This window comes from Tenrec ecaudatus, chromosome 2 (assembly GCF_050624435.1).
Source record: "Tenrec ecaudatus isolate mTenEca1 chromosome 2, mTenEca1.hap1, whole genome shotgun sequence".
NCBI lineage: Eukaryota > Metazoa > Chordata > Mammalia > Afrosoricida > Tenrecidae > Tenrec > Tenrec ecaudatus.
Window position 1 is genome coordinate 291,015,544 of NC_134531.1, and position 24,349 is coordinate 291,039,892.

Sequence of the window (24,349 nt, forward strand, 5' to 3'; positions counted from 1 at the left end):
CTGGTTGGCAGCCCAAAGCAAAACCATCTACACAGCACCAGGGATCCTTAAATAGATAATAAAGAAATAAAAGTACATCTGAGCTTATGAAGGAAAAACAAAGTAAGACAAATAGTGATTGCTTACATGTAGAAAGGGAAAAAAGAATAGTTTGATAGAATAGTGACAAAAGAAAGCATCTTTAATAAGGTAGCACTGGACCAGAAACTTGAGAAAAAAAACTGTAGGAAGGTAGAGAACCTTTCAGGCAGAGGGAATAAATTCGAAGTAAGTGTGGCTGGCGTAAACAAGTGAAAAATGGAAGAAGTTGAAGCAACAGAGGTAACAGACGATGCAGGCTTTGGTCTTGCATAAGATGAAAAGTTCTAGGTGACTTTTTATCAGAAACATGACATATACTAACTTAACCTCCAAGAGGATTGCTCTGTCCTGAAGAGTGACAAAGACTAAACTAATGGTGCAAGTTGAGAACCCGTTACCACAGGAAAGGGTTTGGACCAAAATGATTAAAGCAGTGGTCAAGAAAGTAGTTCCTGGATACATAAGTACAATGTGCACTCTATGGCTGGCTGGACTGCTTCATGTTAGTTTCCAATGTGAAATTTCCCAGGTATAGGATTGGATGCATTGCGCTAACATTTTTATGACTTAAAGGCAATGCAAGCTTAACATGCTGATCAAATTTAAAAAATAGGATCAGAGAAAGAATTAAAATTACTCCAAGATTTTTGGTCAGAAAAACTGGAACAATATTATATAACCTCCCATACCAAAAGGAAAAAGACACTGCCATAGAAGCAATTCTACTTTATAGTGACCCTAAAGGACAGAGAAAGTTTCCAAACTTTTTAATTTTTTTAAGTCTTTTTTTTTCCCCAGTCCCCAGAAAACATGTTTATTTTACATGATTCATTTGAATGGTGGGCGTCTATGAAGCAGGGATCTGTGGCAATCCAAATTCATCCACCAACACTCCATCCTTGTTCTTTGTGTCAGTGGGCACGCCTTCAGGAATGGCAGGTGCAGATGCTGCTTCGTCCAAATATGAGCTGTCTTCATCAGCTAGAAGTTCATCACCCAGTGCGTCCAATTCTGCTTCCAGGTCATCTTCTTCTAACTCTGGGGTGCCATAACTACGACTCAGTGCTTCTTGGATTTCATTGGCATCTTCCATCGTATCCTCTAGCTGGTCTTACAGATCCTCAATCTGATCGATTTTTACTTGCTTGTATGCTTTCTTCATTTATTTTACTCCTAGTTTCATAGCATCAACCGTGGTCTTGGTGTCCTTCAGGGACTGGATGGTGTAATTGGCTTGTTCCATGTTAAACGACTGATGGGCAAGGTTGTCCCGCTGCTGCTCGTACATTCGCTTTTGCTTTAAGATCTGCAAGGCTTTCTGCTTGACCATATTCTTTGCAGGACCCTCCCCCGCATCTTCTTGATCTGATCCTTGTATTTCACTAGTTCTGCATCCAGTCGAGAAATCTTTTTGTCAATAGATTCTGCGCGGCTATCCACTGTGCCAATGCAGTCAGTCAGGCTGGGAGGCGGAGCCTTCGGCTTGGCTTTTCCGAAGAATTGGTTCATCTTGAGCGGCCTTTTTTAAGTCTTTAGAGTAACTGGTGGGTTCAAATCGCTGACCATATGATTGGTAGCTCAAAGTTAACCAATCAGTCACCATGGGACCATATATACATTCCCTTGCTAGTCCCTTAATACCTGTTTTTAAAATATTTACTTTTGTCTTAGCCTATAATTTGTGGTTCTGAATTCTTACATTTAAAACTAGATTGATAAGTTATTGTAGTAATAGCTGAAAATAGTAATAGCTGAAAATACAAAACACCCTATCTACAGTTGATGCAGTCCATCTAAGCCAACATTCGGAATCCGCATCCCAAATAACCCCAAGAGCTAAGACACCATGGGAAAAAAGTATGTTGGGCTGTGTAAGTATTGAGCCATTCAGTCAGCAGTTCAAACCCACCAGCAGTCCCACAGGAGAACAAAATGAAGCTGTCTGCCCCCAATAAAGACTGACAATCTCAGCAACACTAAGGAGCACTTACTTCTACTCTAGCTGATAAGGTCACTGTGTCATAATCAACAATGGAAGTGGGACTAGTTTTTTTTTTCTGTTTTAAATAAAACGGTGCCTTGGTGATGTACTAGTTTAGGAGGTAACAAGATTAATGGATGGATGGATGGATTATGATAAGAGCTGTAAGAGCCCTCAGCAAAATGATTTTTTAAAAGATTTAAGAATATTTTGTACTGAAAAGGAAATCTAAGCTCCATTAAATACGTAAGCAAACAAGGTTCAAATAATTGAAAGACTACCAATTAATTTTTTAAAAACTAATGGATGGCACAATGGAAGTGTTCACCTATCTACGTCAAAAACTTGGGAAGACGGCTTCCTGGGTGAGATCCACATATGTACCCCAAAGAATGACAATCCAACAGAAGGTAAAATGGTTGAGCAATACCATTAGTAGGACATGCCGGTAAGATTCTGACAATAACTTAAAAAAAATGTGAGAGAACATTAAGATGGAAATGCTCAAATTAGGCTGAGTTCAGAAGAGGCGATGGAGCAAGGGTTATCACTTCTGTCATCATCTGAGCTTTGTGGAGAGCAAAGAATACCAAAATTCCTTTTTCTTCTGCGTTTTCAAATGCAAAGGCACATTTGACTATGTGTGTCAAAGACTGGGAATTGTAAAATGCCTAACTGCTTCTGTGAAGCCTGCACATAAATCAAACAGAGCATAGGGACACTAGACGGCTTTGAATCAGAGAAGGTATGGGTCAGGGACATAGCCTTTCTCCACATTTATAAATACTGTCTGCTGAGAAAATAATCCAAAAAGCTAAACTCTATGAAGAAGGAAGAATTGGAGAAAGACTCATTAACAACCTGTAATGACATCATCAACCTGTGATGGCGCCATCATCTTGCATGATGAAAACCAAGAGCACTTGAAATACTGATTAAGATTAAAGTATTCCCCACTGAAGGATTGCACCTTAAAATAACAAAAACAAATATTCCTACACTGGACCTAGATGTAACATCACAATAAATACAGGAATAAACTAAAGTTGTCAACAATGTCCTTTTATCTGGATACACAATCATCACTCTTAAGATTTTTACGCTAGTCCAGCTGTAAAATTTATAAACAGAATTAGAATAAATCTCAATAAAATTGTTTTTATTTTTTGTTTTTTTTTAACATACTAATGAGTCTACTTTGGGGTCCTTTAACTTACTTTAAATTTCTTTTAGTTGATAGATACACAAAAACAGAAACTAAGTAAACATGTGAGTGTATAAAATAAATAAATAAATCCTCCAAAGATGCTGGTCTAACATCAAATCTCAGAAATGATGGACTACTAATGTTGTATTGATCCCGTCTATAATTATCCAGGCATTTTTTAATACAAAGACATGTATCTGTATTTAGCAGTCTCCCCAAATTCTCAAGTCTAGTGATTTAACATTGAGCTTATCATTTAGTATTAAGATTTCAGATTTTTTTTTACTCTTACAATGTCACAATCCATACATTGCTTGCATCAGGCAGATTTTTACATATGTTGCCTTCATTCTTTTCTAGACATTTACTTTCTATTGAGTCCTTGGTGTCAGCTCCTCTTCCCTACCTCCCCATAAATTGTCATTATTTTCATCTCTCAAAAGACCACTGTCTCCCTTCCCCCATGTTTTCTGTCTCCCTTCCCCCATGTTTTCTGTCTCCCTTCCCCCATGTTTTCTGTTGTTCTTCCCCCTGGAGAAGGGTGCATGGTTATGTGTCGATCATTGTGATCAGTTCTCCCTTTTTCCCTTTGTCTCCTCCTCTCCCCCTACCCTTCTGGTGTCACTATTCCCACTCCTGTTCCCAGAATTTGTGTTTCATGAGCATCCATCTCTTATCTATACCTGTGTACACAATCCAGTTTACTCTGAACTGAGAAGCAGACTGGGGTCACGGTAGTGGAGGGGTTAAGGAAACCACAAGGAACCAGAGGAATATAGCATGTTTCATTGATGCTTTACTACACCCTGGTTGATCCATCCCTTCCCTGTGGTCCCTCTGAGGGGAGACTGTTCCATTGTCTACAGATGGGCTTTGGGTCTCTGCTCCACCACCTCCTCATTCTCAAAGATGTTTCTGTTTGTTTGCTATGTGTCTGCTGATGCCTATTACACGGTCCCTATGACTGTTCATGATCGCACAAGTAGTGTGCTTCTTCCACGGGGACTTGTTGGTTCTCTGCTGAATGATGGCTTATGTAACTTCAAGCCTTTAAGACTCCAGATGCTCTCTTTTTAATAAAAGGGCACCATTCGCCTTCTTCCCCACATTTGCTTATGCACCCGTTTTGTCTTCAGCGATTGTGTTGGGAGGGAGACAAGTGTTCTTGTATTGAGGGAGGGTATGAGCAGAGGCCCGAGGTCCATCCCCAACCTCAGTAGGCTTTCAGATTTAAGAATGAAACTTATTACGAGTAATAGGGTAGTATTTTAAAAAGTAAGAACTCTGGCGCAAAACTAGATTCAAGAACACAAATACCTCTGGTATTACCAGTAAGACTGTAGATCTATGAATCTGTTTCACTGCTTATTATTATCACCTAATTAGCAAGCTATCACTGTAAATTAAAAGAAAAGCCTTAAACATGGAGCGGGAGCACTGACAATGCTCAGAAGGAAGAACCAGGCAATGGTTGAGGTTCAATTGAAGCAAATGCCTAACTCTGCAATGGGCACTAAGTTGCATGATTTTTTTCTTCCCCAGCATCACTAGAAGCTAGAAAATGTATCTAATTTAATAAAGATTTTGCACACACAAACAAAAATCTCTTAAACTCACTGCCTTCAGTCAATTCCAACTCATAGTAAACCCATAGCACAGGGCAGGACCAACCCCTGTGGGTTTCTGAGATTGTAACTATTTATAAGAGTAGAAAGCCTTATCTGGAACAGAAAACAGAGCAGCTGGTGGTTTTGAACTGTTGACTTTGCAGTTAGCAGCCCAAGGCATAACCGCTACACCTCTGGTGTGTTAAGGTTTTTCAAGGCTGGTGGAAACATAAAAACACTGTGGCCAGGGATTCAATACTGCAAGACAACAGCGAAAATGATAAAAATGATATACCAGGTTTAGGCTGAAAAGAGAACTGAAATAATATGGGGACCGGGATTGGGTGGGGGGGTGTTACATAGCACACAGAAGAAGTTGAAATAGATGTTTCATTTCATTCACTGAATCTTAAATAATCAGTACTAGAAGACAGAGAATAGTATAGCCTGAGATTTCCAAGAGCCAAGAAGCCTGAAAATAAGACACCTACAAAGCCACAAATAGTGGCCACATGATTGCTATCCACACCACGCATTTCCTAAAGTAAAGGGGCATTTGAGGACATTTTTATTAATTATGGCATAGTGGCTTATGCTTTGGGTTGCTAACAGCAAAATCCAAACACACTAGCCATTCCATGAAAGAAAGATTAGGCTGTCTGCTGCCGTAAAAATGTATAAGCCTCAGAAATCAAAAGGGACATTTCTACGTTCTCCTATAGGATTGCTATGCATCGGAATTGACTTAATAGTAACAGGTTTGGCTTTTTGGATTTATGCTACAATAACAGTTATAAATCTAGAGAATACCATTCAATGGGACATATGGTCACCCATGTCAAGAGACAGTGGAAGAGTGCAGACCTATGATAAGAGACTCAGGAAAGTGTTATGTGTACAGTGAGCAAAATTATGCCCAGAACATAAAATTTTTAACTAAAACTTAACTCACTGCTATCGAGCCAAACCCTACTCAGTGATCCTTTAGAACAAAGTAGAACTGCCCCGTGGACTTCCTAAGACTGCAACTCTTTATGAGAGCAGAAAGCCCATCTAACTTGTGTTTTTAACTTACATGGGAAATTTAGAAAAGTATACGGTTGCTGTTCGAGGACATCGCGTTGGCTCGAACTCATAGTGACCTTCAGTGACCATAAAGAAAACAGCCGGCAGCACACTATTTTCATGGTCATTTGTAGACTAACATCTACTGTTGTGACAATTTTTCAATCCATCTCACTGAGGAGTCTCATTTTCCCTGAGCCTCTACATTACAAGCCAGGAGGTTGGCAACTAGCAATGGTCTTTCTTGATGGCATGTCCAAAGTAAGTGCCGTCCTCACTTCTGGGAACATTCCATTCATATTTACCCCAAGAGTGGTCTGTATATTCTTCAAGCAATCAACGGTCTTCTCCCACAACTGAAATGAACCAATTATGCTTTGGCGACCTTTCAAATTCATGTTGCTTGTGGGTAGTGTTGTCAAGCACCATCAAATTGATTCTGACTCACAGTGTGCTCAAACACTACTCTGCACAATCTTCATAACAATAATCTTCATAACAATAATGTTATGTATCTTGATCCTATTTTTTAATCAGTATCAGACTGAAGAGACTGGTAGAATTCTTCCATTTCTTTAGCTTTAGTGTTAGTGGTTGGTATATAAATTTTGAATAGTTGTATTAATGAACTTCTTTGTAGGCATATAAATACCAACTATTCTTTCACGCCAGACAGCCCTGTACTTAAAGATCTTGAAATGTTCTTTTTGGTGATGAATGTGACGTCGTTCCTCTTGAATTAGTCCTTCTCAGCAAAGTAAACCCTGCCTGTTCAATTCAAAATGGCCGGCACCAATCCACTTTAGCTCACAAATGGCTCAGAGATTGATTTTTATATGTTTCGTTTCATTCTTGACAGCTCAAAATTTTCCTAGATTCCTATTTCATACATTCCACATTCCAAAATTATATTGAACATTTAACGGATGTTTGTAACCACTTATTTCCATTGAGTTGTGCCTCATCAACAAATGAAGTTCCTGAAACCTTTGCTCCACCCACATCATTAAGGTCCAGTCTGCGGGACTCTTCTTCCTGCGCTACAGCAGACATTGTTCTACTGACATCTGTGGCTAAGTGTTTCAGAAGGGAACTGCCTTTTCCATCGTCCCAGGCTCCTTAGCCTTAAATTCTATAGGAACCACGCACTAAGGTATCCTTATATTCACAGGTATTGTTTTTCTTTGTAATTAACCTTCTGCTTATTAAATGCTTCCTTTTATTTCTACTATTACCATCCTAATTAAGGTCTTAAGAATGCAATGTCTGCACTATTCCGCTTATAATAAATTGGTTATTTCTTGCATATTGCATTCCCTATGTTATTTATTTTTTTGAAGCCACTGTTTTCCACATATGCTCCACCTGGATCTATTCATGCCTGAAGATGGGGTTTCCATTTCTCTAACCCTTTCTGGATGAAGTCTGCACTTTTTCACTTACACCACATCAGAAAGGCAATTTTGGCATTCTTTAGCGGCTCCAATCATGTTCCTTTTAAATATTCTTTGAGTTTGGGGAATAAAAGAACTCCAGAGATAAGACTAGGGCTGTCGGGTGGATAGGGTAAGATTTCCTAAGGAAATTTTCTAAGACAGCCCTGTTACCTACCCTTAAAGAATGAGCAGGTAGTCCTATCACAGTGGCAGAAAAAAAAAATTCTTCAGTTTCAATGTCCTCATCTTTTTCTCACCAATGCAATTTTCAATTTTCTTAAAACTTCAACACACGAAGCCCCTGTGATCATCCTTTATCATTCAAGAAAACCTATCAAGAATATTTCATTGGCATTCCAAAACAGCAACTGCCATTTCCTGACACCTCTGCCTTGAATGTAAGTGGTCTGGCAGAACACTTCCAAAGCCACTATTTTAATTGTGCCCTTTTTTTTCCCAAGGTACTAAGAAGGCTAAGATACATTTGTTAACATATATTCCTGAGAGAGCTTGCCTGGGTCACTGAGACAACTCAAATATGTTTCATTTGGAATCAACCCACACATGCATGAAGTGGAAAACAAGTAACAATCATTTTCAGTTCCCCTTATATAACAATTAGGAATATACAATAACCTAACACTAGACACCAAAATATATGAACCCAACACTGATCAAATTAAATAAATATTTCAACAATAATCTGAAAAGGTATGTATCACAATTGTATCCGCTCACCATACTAATTCGCTCTATAGACTGATCAAATAATCTGAGAAGCCATGGCACAGGCAGACAATGAAGCATTGGGGTTGAAGGACGGCTTATTAACAATCTGTGACATACAGATAAAAGTTTTGCTTCCTAAAAGTTAAAGAGTTAAAGCACTTACTGTTGATGGTTGAAGCCTTCAATAGGGTTTGTACCTCACCATAAAGAAAACAAGAGTCCTCACAACTGGAACAATAGCAACAACCATGTGAAATGGAGAAAATATTTTAGATGTCAGGACTTCATGGCACTTGAATCAATGTCCATGAAAGCAACAGTAACTCAATACAATCCATACATACGTCCATTGTATCAAGCACAGACCTTCTTAATATACTTCAGCACTTAAACTGTATTTATTCCATGTGAAGTATATGCCAATCAAACTACTTAAAAAGAAAAAACCAAGAAGGGAATGGGGAGCAAATAACAATGAGCCCGAGAGAGAATATGTTCTGACTGATGGCGTTTATAATTGCACTACTCTTTTTAATATGCTTGAACCCTTTTTAATATGATTGAACCCTTGAATTGTATGAGATATGAAGTATGTGTCAATAACACTGTTTAATGGAAAAGAAATTAAATGATGTGCTGCACTAGGCATAAGAGCTGCAAACGACCCCTTACAAGTATTAAAATGAGTAGATGTTATTTTATGCCTAATCCAAGGAATGGCATTTTCAATCACCTCATATGGATGACAAACCTGGAAAATGAATGAAGAAGACTGAGGAGCTGAGATCTGTGAATTATGGTATGGATAAAGAATATTTTTACTAGTTTACACCTGTTATCAAAAGAAACCAGTACCTATAAAAAGGACGTCATGCTTGGTAGATAAGAGTAAAAGGCCAGAGAAAATGAGGAAGACCTTTGATAAGGTGGATGGATTGGCACAACGGCTGCAACGAGGGACTCAAACATGAAAACATTATTCATATGACACAGACAGGGCAGTGTTTCGTTCTCTGTCCATAAGGTCGCTAAGAGTTGGAACTGGCTAGCTGGTACTGAACAACAACATGAATGGTCAGAAAAACCAGTGAACCACCACCAGAGTGTTGCTCAAAAGTCAGGAGGGGAGATTCTAGGATATATTAACCAAAGAAGATAGGCCTATGAAGGACATCATACTTAGTAAAGCAGGGAAACAAAGATGGTCAGTGAGACAGAATGACACAATCACTTCAACAAGGGGCTCAGACATAGCAACAATGTTGAGGATGGCACAAGACCAAGTAGTGTTTTGCCCTATCAGATTTAGAGCAGGCTGAGGACTGTCCGGCACGAGGGCCAGACAAGACTGGAGGGATCAACACACGTCTCACCATAGTTCACTGCTCCAGTCATCACATCACGGGTGACCAGTATGACCCGTGAATTATAAATATCCAAATGGCCCATGGCAGGAAAAAAGATCCCCCACTTCTGATTTAAAGTCACTGTAAGCTGAAACCATCTTGATGGCTCCTAACAGCAACAACAGTAATCAGGATACACATAAATACACCATTTCCAATAATAAGTAGAACACCTAGAAAGAAGATCAATAAGGAAATAGATAGCAAACAGGATAAAACAACTAGATCTAGCTCCACCTAACACTAGCAAAATACACATTCTTTTCCAGTTTTGCAGGGTCACAAAATAAGCTTCAACAGACAGAGTTTAAAACTGAAGGTGTATTTTGAACTTAATAGAGAAATAAGAAGCTTTTAAAAATAACTGGAAATTACACAAATATGAGAAATTAAAGAACATCCGATTATTCAAACAATGGGTAAAAGGAGAAATCAGAAAATAGTTACAAATCAACAAAAGTGAAAATGCAGCAAACCAAATGTAATGCTGCTTCCAAAAGTTCATGGAAAAGTTAACACTGCATTTTCATTCCACATTTCCATGAACATATTGAACCCTCCTTGCATTACAACATTATAAGATATAGAAAAATAAGCTCTCAGTAATGTATAGCAGTTAAAAAAAATAAAATTAAAAACCCTCAAAGCAATGGCCAAACTTTACCACTGGAAGAACGAGAAAAGGGGAGTTCTGATGTAACACAGTGATCTTGATTAAGTAGAAAAAAATACGAATTCCAAGTTCCAAATCATACTATAAAGCTGCCATAATCAAAACAGTGTAGTACTGGCACAAATTCAGAAAAATGAAATACAAGTAAGAGTTCAAAAATAAAACCATACATCTATGGTAGGCTGATGTTTTTTAAAAACAAAGGAGTCAAGTTTATTCAATGAGGACAGAATAATCTTTTCAATAAATTGTACAAAATGAACCAGATCTCCACATGTAAACAAATGAAGCTGAACTCCCTTACACTACACAAGGAAATTAATTCAAAATGGATCAGTAGCCTACAAGTACGTAAACCATAAAGCTCCTAAAATAAAACATCTTAGTAACTCTTTGGGCCTAGTTTCCAACGTGATTTTAGATACGATACTGGAAGCTTAAGCAAAATGTGATTAATTAAATGGACTTAACCAAAGTGAAAAAAAAAGCCTTTAATATCTACAAGTTCAACGAAGCTGTTCTGTCAGAGAAACATGAGATCAGAGTGAAGCAGGGAAAACAAGTAATGTTCTCCACAGTGAGCCCCATGAATGGCAGTGGTTTATAACTGGGTGGTCACAGAGGCACAGATTTCTAGAGGGTTTGGGCATTATTAATACATCCTCATGTATACACACAGAGGATGAGCAATGAGTTAAACAAGAAAAAGCCCTGAGCCTACTTCCTGGTTATGACAGGAGGGATCATGCAGAGAGATGCCAAGGGAAGACAAGGAGAGAAACTAGGCTTCAAAGGGCTAACAAAAATTTAGTAGATGGTTCACTTAATTTTCCTCTTAATGTTTATGTGGAGGTTCTAGGCCTACAAAAATAGGTATAACATGGATAAAATATATTTACAATACTGATTTCAGGGCATATACTTTCAAACTATGGATAGCTTTTTTTCATGAGTTTATTTTAAGGAAGCAAAAATGGCTAGTCACCCTTCCTTCCAGTCAAGATTGCTATGAGTCAAAGGCCAGGATAATTAGATAATTAAAAATAATAATAATAATAAATTTTGTGTATCACAAGATTTTATAAATATATAAAAAACCCTATGTTGTATTCGGGGTATTAGCTTACCCTCCAGAGATAAAAGATTGGCCCTCACCAACCTGACAAAGGCATGGGGCATTGTACTTTTGTGAGTTGACAGAACTATGATGGGATTTCCTACAAACTGATGGCTTCTTTTGTCTGATCGTAAAAAATGCTAAAGAATGTGTTCAAGAGTGTGTGAATGAGTTCCTCAGCTTGGCCATCAAGAGAATGGTGCCACAAAGAGAAATGGGAAACAATCAATGGAGGGGGCATTCTGTTTGCCATGTCCACGCTGGGCTTTGGAACTTCTGGTGAACTTCTGAAACTACAGCTTCAGAAATTCAGAGGCAATGAAGAGAGAAAGGAATTGGTGGTGCAGTCATGGCTACAGGAGGACGAAGTAAAGACTTACAGAGGAGGCCTTCACTACCAGTTAGCAGCTGGCTTCCTAACTGCAGATGGGCAGCAACCAAAGATTACCGCTTACACACATTCTATCAAGCGATTTCTAGTGTTCAGCAAAGTGTTTTCACGATCAGGAAACACGAAAGGACTGGCATTGCAAATCCAGAGCAGAGAAGTTAGGGAGAAGTATCCGGTGCAGAGATGTCACTGTACTCATATATAAAGCGCCATCATGTGGGGAGTCCCTAATTCATAGTGACGCTAGGTAACCAAAATCGTTGACTGCTCTGTGCTCTGCCATCCTCACAGCTGTTATGTTTGAGCCCTTTGTTGCAGCCAGTGTCAATCTACCTCATTGATTGCCTTCCTCAATTTCCGGAGCCTCGACTTTACTAACCATGATGTCCCTCTCCAGGGAGTAGTATCTCCTGACAACACATCCAAAGTGAGACGAATGCTCCCCATCACTGCCTCTAAGGGGCATTCTGGCTGTACTTCCCAAACAGCTGTTGGTTCTTTTGGCAGCCCGTGGTACTTCAATATTCTTCACCAGCACCACAATTCAAATGCACAGATCCTCCTACCACTTAACAAAAAGAGATGAGCCATCTCAAAAATAAACAAAAGACTTCTACAGACATATCTTCAAAGAAGGATGTAAACTGCCTATAAGCATACGAAAAGGTGCTCAAAGTCAGCAGCCATTTAAACCCAAACCAGTTGGATTCCTGGGAACCCAATGTGTTTTAGGATAGAACTGTGCACCACGGGGACGTCAGTGGCTGTAATCTTGTAAGTGTAGACTTCTACATCACTGGGAAATTAAACCACCAACTGTTCAGTTACTAGTAAAAAAAAAAAACATCTAATATATCACAGGGACCTACATTAAGGAAAGTGTAAACCCAAATCACACTGAGATGGCATTTCCTCCATATACATATCTACCCACAGAGGTACCTTGGAAGATAGGTCTGGCAATCTACTTCCAAAATGTCACATCCTTTAAAACCCTATAAAATAGTTCTGCTCTGCACATGACGATGCAATGAGTTGAATCAACTTGAAAGCAGCTGTAATCGGAAAACAGAACTTAAGTCTTGCCGAGGATGAGGAGAAACTGGAAAACTCATCATCTACTGTTAGACAATTGTAAGATGGTGCAGCTGCTGTGTAAACGTGTGGCAGTTCCTTAAACAGTTAAACATATAAAGCTGCTTCAAAATGTTCATTAAAAAAATCATTATCTTTAAATTCCAGGTTTCAATGAACTTCCTAAACTAACCTCAGACTTAACATGGGGTCGCAGCTGTTGGTAGGTATCATTCTATTGGTTCCAGCACACAACAACCCTGTGTACAACAGATCCTCAGAGCTGCTGTTGTGCATGAGCCCCTTGTTACAGCCACTGCATCAATCCGCCTTGCCATGGGTCTGCCTCCTTTTCGCTGCCCCTCCACTTTCCAGCGCCTGGTCTCTCCTGATAACATGTCCAAAGTATGCAAGACGATGCCTCGCCATCCTTGCTTATACGAAGCATGTCTCTACACATCATCCAAGGTAGATCTGTTCATTCATGTGGCAGTCCATGGTACTTTCAATATTATTCACCAGCACCACCATTCAAAAGGCAGCCATTCTTCTTCAATCTTCCTCTTTCAATGGCCAACTTTTCACATGCATATGAGGTGACTGAAAACACCATGGCGCAGGTCAGGCATACTTAGTCCTCAAAAGTAACATCTTTGCTTTTCAACACTTCAAAGAGGTCTTATGCAGCAGATTTACCTAATGCAAGGTGTCTTTTGATTTCTTGACTGCTGCTTCCAAGAGCAATGATTGTGCACCCAAGCCAGATGAAATCCTTGACAACGTCTATCTTTTCTCAGTGTAGCATGATATTACCGAATGGTCCAGTTGTAAGGATTTGGGTTTTCTTTAATTTATAATCCACATAGAGGCTACAATCCTTGATTATCTTCAGCAAATGCTTCAAATCCTCATTTTCAGTAAGCAAGGGCATGCCATCTGTAGATCATAGGTTGGTAATAAGCCTTTTTCCAATCCTGATGCCATGTTCTTCTCATAGAGTCAAGATTCTGATTATTTTTTCAGCACACAGACTGCAGAAGTAAATTGAGAACACAATCCTGAAGCTCGCCTTTCGTGATTCTAAGCCCTTGTCCTATTCGCACAACTGCCTCTTGTTCCTGTACAAGTTCCACACGAGCACAATGAAGTGCTCAAAGTTCCCATTCTCCTCCAGACAATCCACAGCTTAGGATCCACAGTCAAATGCCTTTGGATTGTGAAGTAAACACAAGTATAACGCCTTGCTGTTCTCTGCCTTGAGCCAAGGTCCATCTGACAGCAGCAATAATATCCCTTGCTCCACGTCCTCCCCTGAATCCAGCCTGACCTTTGCCGGTTCTCTGTCAGTGAACTGCTGCAACCGCTGTTAGGTGATTTCAGCAACATTTTACTTGCATGTGTTACCAATAATATTATTCTATGATTTGCACATTCTGTTGGGTATGGATTTCTTCCAGTCAGTTGGCCAAATAGATCCTTCCAAATGCCTTGGCACAGATGAGTGTGTGCTTCCAGCACCTTTTCTGAGTGTTGAAATCTTTCATTGACATTCCATCAGTGCCTATAGCCTTGTTTTTAGCTAGTGTTTTCAGCGCAGCTTAGACTTCTGCCTTCAGTACTATTTGACCATTTTTGCAATTCCAATGACTTCATCACAAATACCTTTTTCCAACAACACAAATAGTGACTATACATGTGGACATGTCTAGAATGGAATACGCAGAAATCAAATATTGACTACATCTGTTGGAAAAGATGATAGAGAAGGTCAAAACTAGCTGCTAAAATCAGGCCAGAGGTCAACTGTAAAACAGAACATAAATTGTTCATATGTAAGTTCAGGTTAAAGGTGAAGAAAATTAAAACGAATCCATGAGAATCAAAATACAACCTTGAGTCTATACACCTGAATTTCAAGAATATCTCAAGTACAGATTTGACGCATTGAACACTACTAACAGAAGACCTGAGGAATTGTTTAATAAAATCAAGAGCATCATTCATAAAGAAAGCAAAAGGTGATTAAAATGAGAGAGAAGATAGAAAATACCAAAGTGGATGTCAGAAGAGACGCAGAAACTTGCTAGAGGGTATCGAGTAAGTACCTCAATGGGTACCTAGTGACATCATCCTGGGTTGTTGTTCTGGATATGGTTCTACAAGCTTCCTTCCGTTTTTATGTACATATCGGGTCGCCAATATTCATCAATAAACTTTCTTTAAACTGGAACGTTGATTGAGGTACTAATATTTGTTATCTTCCCATCTTTCAGAAGACAACTTCTAATTTTCCATCATTCCTTGATTTGTTAAATTCCTTGGAATCTGACTTTTGCCCCTCCCAATTACTTTTTTACTAAAAAGCCATTAAAAGTCACCAGTGCCTACATTCTAACTGTTAAATATATTAGTCTTAGTTCCCATTAGCAACCAAGATTTCATTTTTGGATTTCTTTCTCCTTCTCTATCCTGGCCTCCCCTCCCCTCTTTCTCTTAGCTCATTCAACTCTAATATCTCAATCCTGATAAAGTCCCTATTTTGTATACTAACCCCTCTACCTCTCATAATAAATTTCCAACTACATGTTTAATGCATGTAACAAATATGCCAGAATTAAAATGACCACCAAAAATGGCTTGGTTAAATAAAGGGATCACAATCCCTCCTAGTCATTCACTAAAAATTTCAAGTCCACATTTAAATCATCTTTCCTTGCCTACAATGTATAGACAGCAATGGACTCATTCCTCCATAGCATTCTCCTCATTTCACTCCAATTTCCACCTTCCCATGAACTATTCCTATAGTTTTCCTTTCTGCTTGTCCCTTAAAAATCTTCCATCTTTTATATTGCAGTCAGACTATAATATTCTCAAATCGCAAAAACTTGGTAATATTTCTGCCTACCACCCAAAGTTTAATCTCCTCAGCATAGTATCTAAAACTTCAGGCTTCCCTAAATACAGTTAATACTTGGAACCACATGGGAACATCAATTCTATGTAGCCCTCATGCTATGGTCTGCTCAACCTACAATGACCTGCCCTCGCAAATGGAAATTCAAATTCTCCAAGGTTCCTCTAGAAATATCACTTGCTGATGAAAACTTCCTCCAGCCCCAGCCCAGTTAGACTGTTCTTTGCTCTATAATCCTACAACGTTCTGTTTATTCTTCTAACATGGCTCACTCCCTTTTTATTAACCTCTTGCATAGTTCTATGTGTAGAATAATTTACTGCAGCTTAAAAAGATTTCATACATTCTTCACAGCAACTCTACGACAGAAGTATTATGTAGTAAATTTTACAAGGATGAAACAGCCCCAGAGAGGTTCAGTAACTTGGTTAAATTGAAACCCACACACAAATTTTCCAATTCCAAATCCTGTACTTCAAAGATCTCCTGAAAATTATGTTTTACACTTCTTAAGAGCAAAGACTAAAGTGAGGTGCCCAGCTATCAGATGGAAGAGCATCTGAGGTCTTAAAAGCTTGTTTCCATACAACCATCTAAGTGAGATGCCAACTAAGTCCACATGGAAGTACGCCAACTTTTGTGATCCAAGGAATGCAAATTATAATCCAAATTTGATGTATCAGAGCTTAAAATAAAAGATTCTAGTGGGCAGAAAGCTATGGATGACAGTGGAAGTCCAAAATACATTTGCAGGATCTACACAGGGATTAAGCCTCTGATGATTTCCCTCTAAGCATACCTGAGGGATGGGAATAACCTGGTTATGAGTCAGGCCCCCATAGGGGAGAGATGACCATAGTAGATTAAAAAGATAAATCTGACTTGAACAGTTAAAATCTTGTCACTTGAGCTCCCTTCTGATACACTTTGGACTTTATCTGGTTTTTAATATTTTGTGGTTTTTGTTTTTCATACTGGGGTTTATCTCTGTTGTAATTTGTCATTGTGGATAGCCTCCTTGAACTGTTATGTGTTTTTCGGTATATGAAACCCAGAACAGAAAAACCTAGAGAGACAACAACTAGAATAAGGATTCCCAGGGTACAGTGGAGCAAGGGGGGCTAATATCCAGAAGGAAGAGTTTTGAAGCCGATTTTGTTAGCAACTGTATCATACTGTGATACTGGATTAGCGCCTAATAAAATGGCTTGAAAAAGCAAAAGGGCAAAGACTCTGGAGGACCTAGGACAGTGCTTTCTGTGAAAAAACGTTCTTTATGTTTTAAGTATCCACTTCCCTATTTTAAATAAGCCTGTTTTGCATGCGTGAATTCCGCCCATTCTTGAAGACAAAGCATCTCGAATTACCTTACTTGACTTTTCCAGACCTTTCTTGACTTTATTTTTGGATTGTATCATACTATTTGTTACAAATTCTAACACACAATTAGTCATACTAATGAGTTTATAAGTTTAGAAGCAACCACTATGTCTGTATTCTGTGTACCAAGTAGTACACAGAATAGTACACAGTAAGTATTCTGTGTACTTAGTACACAATTGGTGTTCTCACTTGCTCTCTGACTGATACTCAGCAGTCCCCAATCTATCTCTGCTCCAATTTCTAAGCCCCTTTTTTTTGCATCCTGGTATCCCTCAACTGTTACCATACTTTACGAGTATTTCTCAAACCACGCCTGAAATTTAAATCTCATTTATCAAAAAATTGTCTAAGTCAGGTATGTCAAACTGGTGGCCCATGGGGTGCATGCGGTTCCAAAGGTAAATTTTTGTGGCCCGCGATGCTCTGAAATACAATGAAAATAGAACATTGCTATGAAGAAAATAGCGCTTAGGGGAGATCGAGGCAATACGGTACACCAAATCCCCTCATTAACCCTTAGCTACTGAAGATGAGTATACACGTGGCCCAGTGCCTTTCCTGGGGGCCTGTGGACGAGCATAAATGCGCTCAGTTCCGGCAACGTGTGGAAGGGATGTGTCTGCCACTCTCGTTATCACGTCATGTAAACAGATCCCAATAGCGAACAGGTTAAAAAGAGCACTCCGGGTTGTGCTGTTATGAATCATACCTAGCGGCAGCGCTAATAACAGTTTTAGAGGGAAGCCATTACAATTGTGTATCGTGTTTGTCAGCTGTCCAACATTTTGTGGTTTTTATTAGTTACTTTGTTCTATTTTCCAGTCACAACAGAGAAGGTAAGTGAAAACTAGTAGGACAGTGCTGGCAATTTTCAGGCAAAAAAGAATAATTTGTTTTATAAATACATTAAAATAAATGTTTAAACAAAAACAATTATATTATATTTTAATTATCCTATCCATATTCCTGATCCTCACTTCAAAATATAAATTTAACAAAATCTGTAAATGTGATGTGAATCTGGCCTGTGTTTGATGTCCCTGGTCTATCTGATGAGCGAACATCGGCAGTGACTATTTCAGATGACTGTAGAGGGCAGCAAAGCAACAACAGTATCCTCATAGGCACATTCTGTATTTTTCTTACAGAGAACCTCAGAATAGTTTTCATATTTTAAGCTACTCGTAAGATTAAAACTTCTAGAGGACAAGACTTTTTTGGGCATGCTACAACACAAGTTTCACCAGATACTTACCAACCATAACCATTACAATAATCTACCAATGCCCCCAAATATATCAATGTCTTTTGTACACATATGGAAAAATCAATTTGAGATGTGTGCCTTCAAACCAGCCATCATAATTGCCGAGTTCTTTGAGAACCTAAAATTTGGAAATGTTCTCATTGAAAACTGAAAAAATAACCAATCCACCTTAAATAAAGTAATGTCACTAATTGAACTAGACAGCTTTAGTGCCTGCTAAGAAGGAACAGCTGTCTTCATTCTAGCCTTCATGTTTTCTTATTATTAAAATTCAGCCAGTCAACTGGAGGAATTATACTAGTTTTAAAAGAAAAAAATAACTAATCCTTTGACTAGGGTGCTACTGTGCAACAGAGGTAAAGGCTTAAGAAGGAACACACGTTCCGTGTTGTTTTAATATTAAAGTTCATTTTAGTTTTCATATGACTTATGCAGACCAAATTGGATCTATGAATGCAAAGGCCATTATCAAATAAGACACTGAGATGTAGAAACAATGCAACTAAGGCATGTGCATATGTTCCTCAAGGTTTTTACTGATGACTTAAGTTTAAAACACCAAAAATAAGCCAAGATTTACAGTGGATACTATAGCCATTGAAGTATCCCTGGTAGAATAATGGTTACAGGCCGGGCTGCTAAAACACAAGGCCGGCAGTGTAAGACCACCAGGCATTCTGCAGAAGAAAGACACGGCTTTCTCCTCTCTCCAGGAGTTAGTCTCAGAAACCCACCTGCGCAGTTCTACCCACCCTGTCCTACAGGGCTGCTCTAAGTCAGAATCAACTCAATGCCAGTGAGGCTTTTCACAGCCTAACATAAGCAGACCCTCGCACAGGAAAGTGCTACTCTGCTGTTCTGGCCTTACTCCCTAAAAAGGAAGATAGAACTGTGAGACATGTACCTTCTTTCATTAAGAGTATTTTCAGTTATTTTTTTTAATTAAGAAACATTAAAATTTTTTTATATTGAAAGGAACCAAACTTTTAGTAAGCAAGTTTGGAACTAGGGAGTTTACTGTCTGATTTAGTCTAAATAAGTTGAAATTACACCCATGAATGATTATCTCAGCCAAATCAGTTGATAGCTTGGTGTTCACAATTCAATGAAACTTGATCTCTTATCTAGCTCATGATATCTGGATAAAATAGAAAACTTTTTAACAATCTCCAAAAAATATGGCCTAACAACTGTGACCAAGGCTAATACGCATGTTGTTTTTTGTTAGGTGCCCCCCAGCTGATTCTGACTCACAAGACCCCTTATGCACAACAGAATGAAGCGCTGCCTCGTCCTGGGCCACAGTCACACTTCCGGAGTCCACTGTTGCACCCACTGATATCAATCACACATAACGAATATATAATTAATACAGTTACTAAATGAGATAAATTTTACCACAGCTTACCAATACTAACATTTCAATAATATGTTCTTCCTCGTGAATTAATTAGAAGGGTCAAGTACATTTTTAATTTCATACAATGTTTTAATTGCTGATTAGGAGCCCTAGGACAAAGTACTTTTATTTTCTCCTTGGTCTGTCATATCCTTTCCCAGTAACTGCACTTAAATGTTTCAATCACAAAATAGACTTGCTAGGGTAAATATACCCATTTTATTCCTAAGACTCAAACTCAAAATGAAATGTTACACTTAACTTGAGATACACCCTGGGGCAAATAAACACACTCTAATTTTGTAATTCACAACCCTAAAGACAAGAATTATAATCCTTCTAGATCTAGAAGGTCAATTTTTGCAAGGACTTCAGGGGAAAACCATGGGAAATAAATAGGTAACTAAAGAAAGCTAGAAGAATAATCATTTTTTCAGTGCAAACGAAACTATCCAGAAAATCTAGGAATCAAAAAGGGTCTCCCAGGTTTTAAAACACCAGTCACACAAAAGGGTCCAGAAGAAAGTAACAGAAGTGATGGCCATTTTGTTTACTGAGAACTTAATTTTGTTGGTAAACTATTAAAGTACCCTCTCAATAACAAAGACAAAGTAAGTAGTATATTTCTTTTAGAATAATAACCAAATCTGGTAAAATCATAAAACATACTGTAATGAGTAACACTGGTCTCAGAAGAATCATCTGAGACAATATGCTCTAATCTCCAAATTTTAGCCTCTACCCTCCTGCAAAAAGTATTGATCTAATAATTCCACAGGGAGCGCTGACCAAGTGGTTTGGAAAGCAATTCCTTAATTTTTCTCTAACTTGGGCCCACCTACAAATCCTAGTTTCACAGCTCCCATCAAGTTGTGACTACTGATTTGTAGTCCTAATAGTGTTGGTTTGTTTCTTCTTTTAAAGTTTGAAAAACTAAGGAGCACTTAACAAGATAAAATAGACAATCTATTTAAAAATAAAAACAACGATCACAGAGAAACAAACTATTATGAAGTCTCCCATCGAGTATTGGTTTTTGGTAGGTAGGTGCCAGCAAGTCTGTTCCAACTCCCACCAGTCCTATGTACACAGAACTGCCCGCTACAGTACCATTTCCACAATTATCTGTATATGTGAGCCCCTTCTTGCAGCCACTGTGTGACTCTATCCCGTCCAAGTTCTTCCTTGTATTTGCTGCCCATCTACTTAAGCAAGAATGATGACCTTTTCCCAGGACTGGTGTTTCCTTAAATGGCCAAAGCAGTGAGACGAAGGCTCACCTTCCAAGGAGCACGCTGACTGTACCTCTTTCAAGACAGTCACTTGTTCTTTGGGCCCAAATTAAACCCAAGCTCATGTCCTCAAGCCAATGCCGACTCACAGCGACCATGCAGGCACGGTAGAACTGCCCTGTCACTTTATGAAACTAAAGCCCTTGACAGAAGTAGAACGTTCCGTCTCTCTGGTAGAACAGCCAGGGGGTTCAAACTACTGACTTTGCAGTTAGCAGTCCTGTGTAACCACTACACCACCAGAACTCTTTGTTCTTTGGAAAGTTCATGGTATTTTCAGTATTTTTCACTAGCACTATAATTCAAACACATTGATTCTTCTTCAGTCTTATTATCCAATGTACCAACTTTCACATATAAGGCAACAAAAAATGCTATGGCTTGAGTTAGGCCCACTTTAGTCCTCAAAGTAACATCCTTGCTTTTCATCACTTTAAAGAGGTCATGTGTGGCTGACTGTACCCAATGCACTGAAGGCATCTTCTGAGCTCTTGACTACTGCTTCCATGAGCAGTGACTGGATCCAAGCAAGGCAAAGTCCTTGACTTCAATCTTTTCTCAGCTCATCAAACTGTCACCTATCAGTCCAGTGGTAAGGATTTTTCTATTTCTTCACTTTGAGCTGTAATCCATACTGAAGGCCACAATCCTTCACTTTCAGTCACGTTCAGCTATGCGGCATCTGCATATCAGACTGATAAGTCTCCTCTAATTCCGATGCCATATTCTTCTTCATAAAATCCACCCTCTGCAGGGTAGCAATGATGAAGCATATAACTTTCCTCTAGTTCCTAAATGCTTCCTCCCCACTATCATGATCCCAATTCTACCTTACACACCTGGCCAGACCAGAAGATGTACACTGGTACAGATAGGAACTGGAAACACAGGGAATCCAGGACAGATGATCCCTTCAGGACCAGTGGTGTGAATGGCGATACTGGGAGCACGGAGGGAGGGTGAGATGGAAAGGGGAACTGATTACAGGATCTACATATAACCTCCCTGGGAGAAGGACAACAGAAAAGTGGGTGAAGGGAGACGATAGACAGTGTAAGATATGACATAATAATAATTTATAAATTATCAAGGTTAATGACATTTGACATCACCGATGGCATCCCTTGTTCCACGCCATCTTCTGAATCCGGCAGTTTCCTGACAATGTACTGCTAAAACCAATGTTAGATGATCTTCAGCAAAATGTTCTTTGCATGGAACATAGATGAATTTTTCTATAATTTGAGCATTTTGTTGGGTCACCTTTCTTTAGGATGGGTACAAATCTGGATCTCTTCTAGTCAACTGGCCAAGAAGCTGTCTTCCAAACTGAGGGCTTCCAATGCTTCATCAGCTTGTGGAAACATTTCAATTGGTATCCATCGAAAGCTGGATGCTGGTTTGGGCAAATACTTCCAGTGCAGCTTGACCTCTTTCTTCAGAACTAATGCTTCTTCATCATGTTGTCTCTTGAAATGACTGAATGTCAACCTTTCTTCAGAATTAATGCTTCTTGATCATGTTATCTCTTGAAATGACTGAATGTCAACTAGTTCCTTTGTTACAGGGGCTGTGTGTATTCTCCACATCATTTTTTGATGTTTCCTACATCGTTCAGTACTTTGACCAAGGAATTTTCAATACTGAATTTATTTAGTTCCTTCGGTTATGCTGAGCATGTTTTTCCTTCTGTCCTTGAAATTCAGGCAGGATAGGCTCTAGTTGCATTTTGACTCTCCTGGACTTGTTTTAATTTTCTTCTACGTTGTATTTTGACTCTCAGGAAGTTAATTTTTGTCCGCTTCAACCTGAAGCAATTGATGGTCTATTCCATACTTGGCCCCTGCCCTGGTTTTAGCAGCTGATACAGAGCTTCATTGCTCTTCTCAAGTTGTTGTTATTGTTGTCAGATACTATCAAATCTGTTCTGACTCATAGCGACCCTGTACACGACAGAACAAAAGACTGCCCGGTCACGTGCCATCCTCACAATTGTTTCCATGCTGGAGCCCAGTACTGCAGCCACTGCGTCAATCCATCTCCTTGCAGGCCTTCCACTTTTTTCCTTCCCTTCTACTTTACCAAGCATGATGTCCAAAGTATGTAGGCTGAAGTCTTGCTGTCCTTGCCCCTAAGGAGCACTCTGGTTGTACTTCTTTCAAAAGAGATTTGGTTAGTCCTTTTGGTGGTCCACAATACTTCTTCTCCAGCACCACAATTCAAATGTATCGATTCTTCTTTGGTCTTCCTTATTCAGTATACAACTTTCACACCCATATGAGACAACTGAAGATACCATGCCTTAAGTCGGGCACCCCTTAGTCCTCAAAGTAACATGCGTGCTGCTTTTCAACACTCTGAAGCGCTCTTGTGCACCAAATCTACCAAAGTTATGCTTTGGGTCCCTTGATGGAGGCTTCTATGAACATTTACTGTGGACCCAAGCCAGATGAAATCCGTGATAACGTCAACTTTTCTCTATTTATTATGCTATATGCCAATTTTTGTTTTCTTTACATTGAGTTGTAATCCATACTGAAGGTGGGAGTACATCAGCAGGTTGGATTACATAAATGGTTGATCCTCATCAGGTGTATTTCAAATCCTCCTCACTTTCGGCAAGATTATGTCATCTGTGTATTACAGGTTAATAAGCGTCCCTCCGATCCTGATGCCACATTCTTCCTCATTTAAGCCAGTTTCTCTGATTATTTGTTTAGCATACAATACAGCATACTGAACAAATATGGAGAGAAGATCCAACCACGACACACATCTTTCCTGTTTTTAAACCACCTAGTATTCCCTTGTTCTGTAAGCTCAATTGCCTTTTGAGCCACATATACATTCCACATGAGCACATGAAGTGTTCATTAAAATGCTCATTCTTCTATCTGTAGTTTGTTAAGATCCACACAAATGCCTTGGTATTGTCAATAAAACATAATTAAACATCTTTCTTGTATTCTCTGCTTTCAACCATGATCCATCTGAAATCAGCCCTTCCCATAAGAGTCAACTTGATTTTTGCGTATTCCATCTGGGTCGTTGAAGAAAATGGTATTTGTGATGAAGTGGTCATTGGTTTTCCAAAATTCTATCATGTAAGCTACAGCTTCATTTCTATCAACAAGACCATATTTTCCTTCCTCTTTGCAACTTTTGTATTACAATCACCAATAATTTTCAGTGTATCTTGAGTGCATATCTGATCAATTTTCACACAAAAAAACCGTTGGAAGAATTCTTTCATTGATGCAACAACTAGCTTCAGTGGTTGGTGCACAAATTTGACTAATAGCTATATTGATTGGATTTCCTTGT

General features: G+C 39.0%; 1 protein-coding gene and 2 pseudogenes across 6 annotated transcripts in view; 1 reads left to right on the forward strand and 2 right to left on the reverse strand.

Annotated features, from left to right (window-relative positions):
* Positions 1–24,349, reverse strand: part of NECTIN3 (nectin cell adhesion molecule 3) — a 140,345-nt gene that overhangs the window by 108,213 nt on the left and 7,783 nt on the right. The gene's annotated exons all lie outside the window — the stretch shown is intronic.
* On the reverse strand, positions 878–1,595 carry LOC142441514 (charged multivesicular body protein 5 pseudogene; annotated as a pseudogene).
* On the forward strand, positions 11,424–11,855 carry LOC142439087 (nuclear transcription factor Y subunit beta pseudogene; annotated as a pseudogene).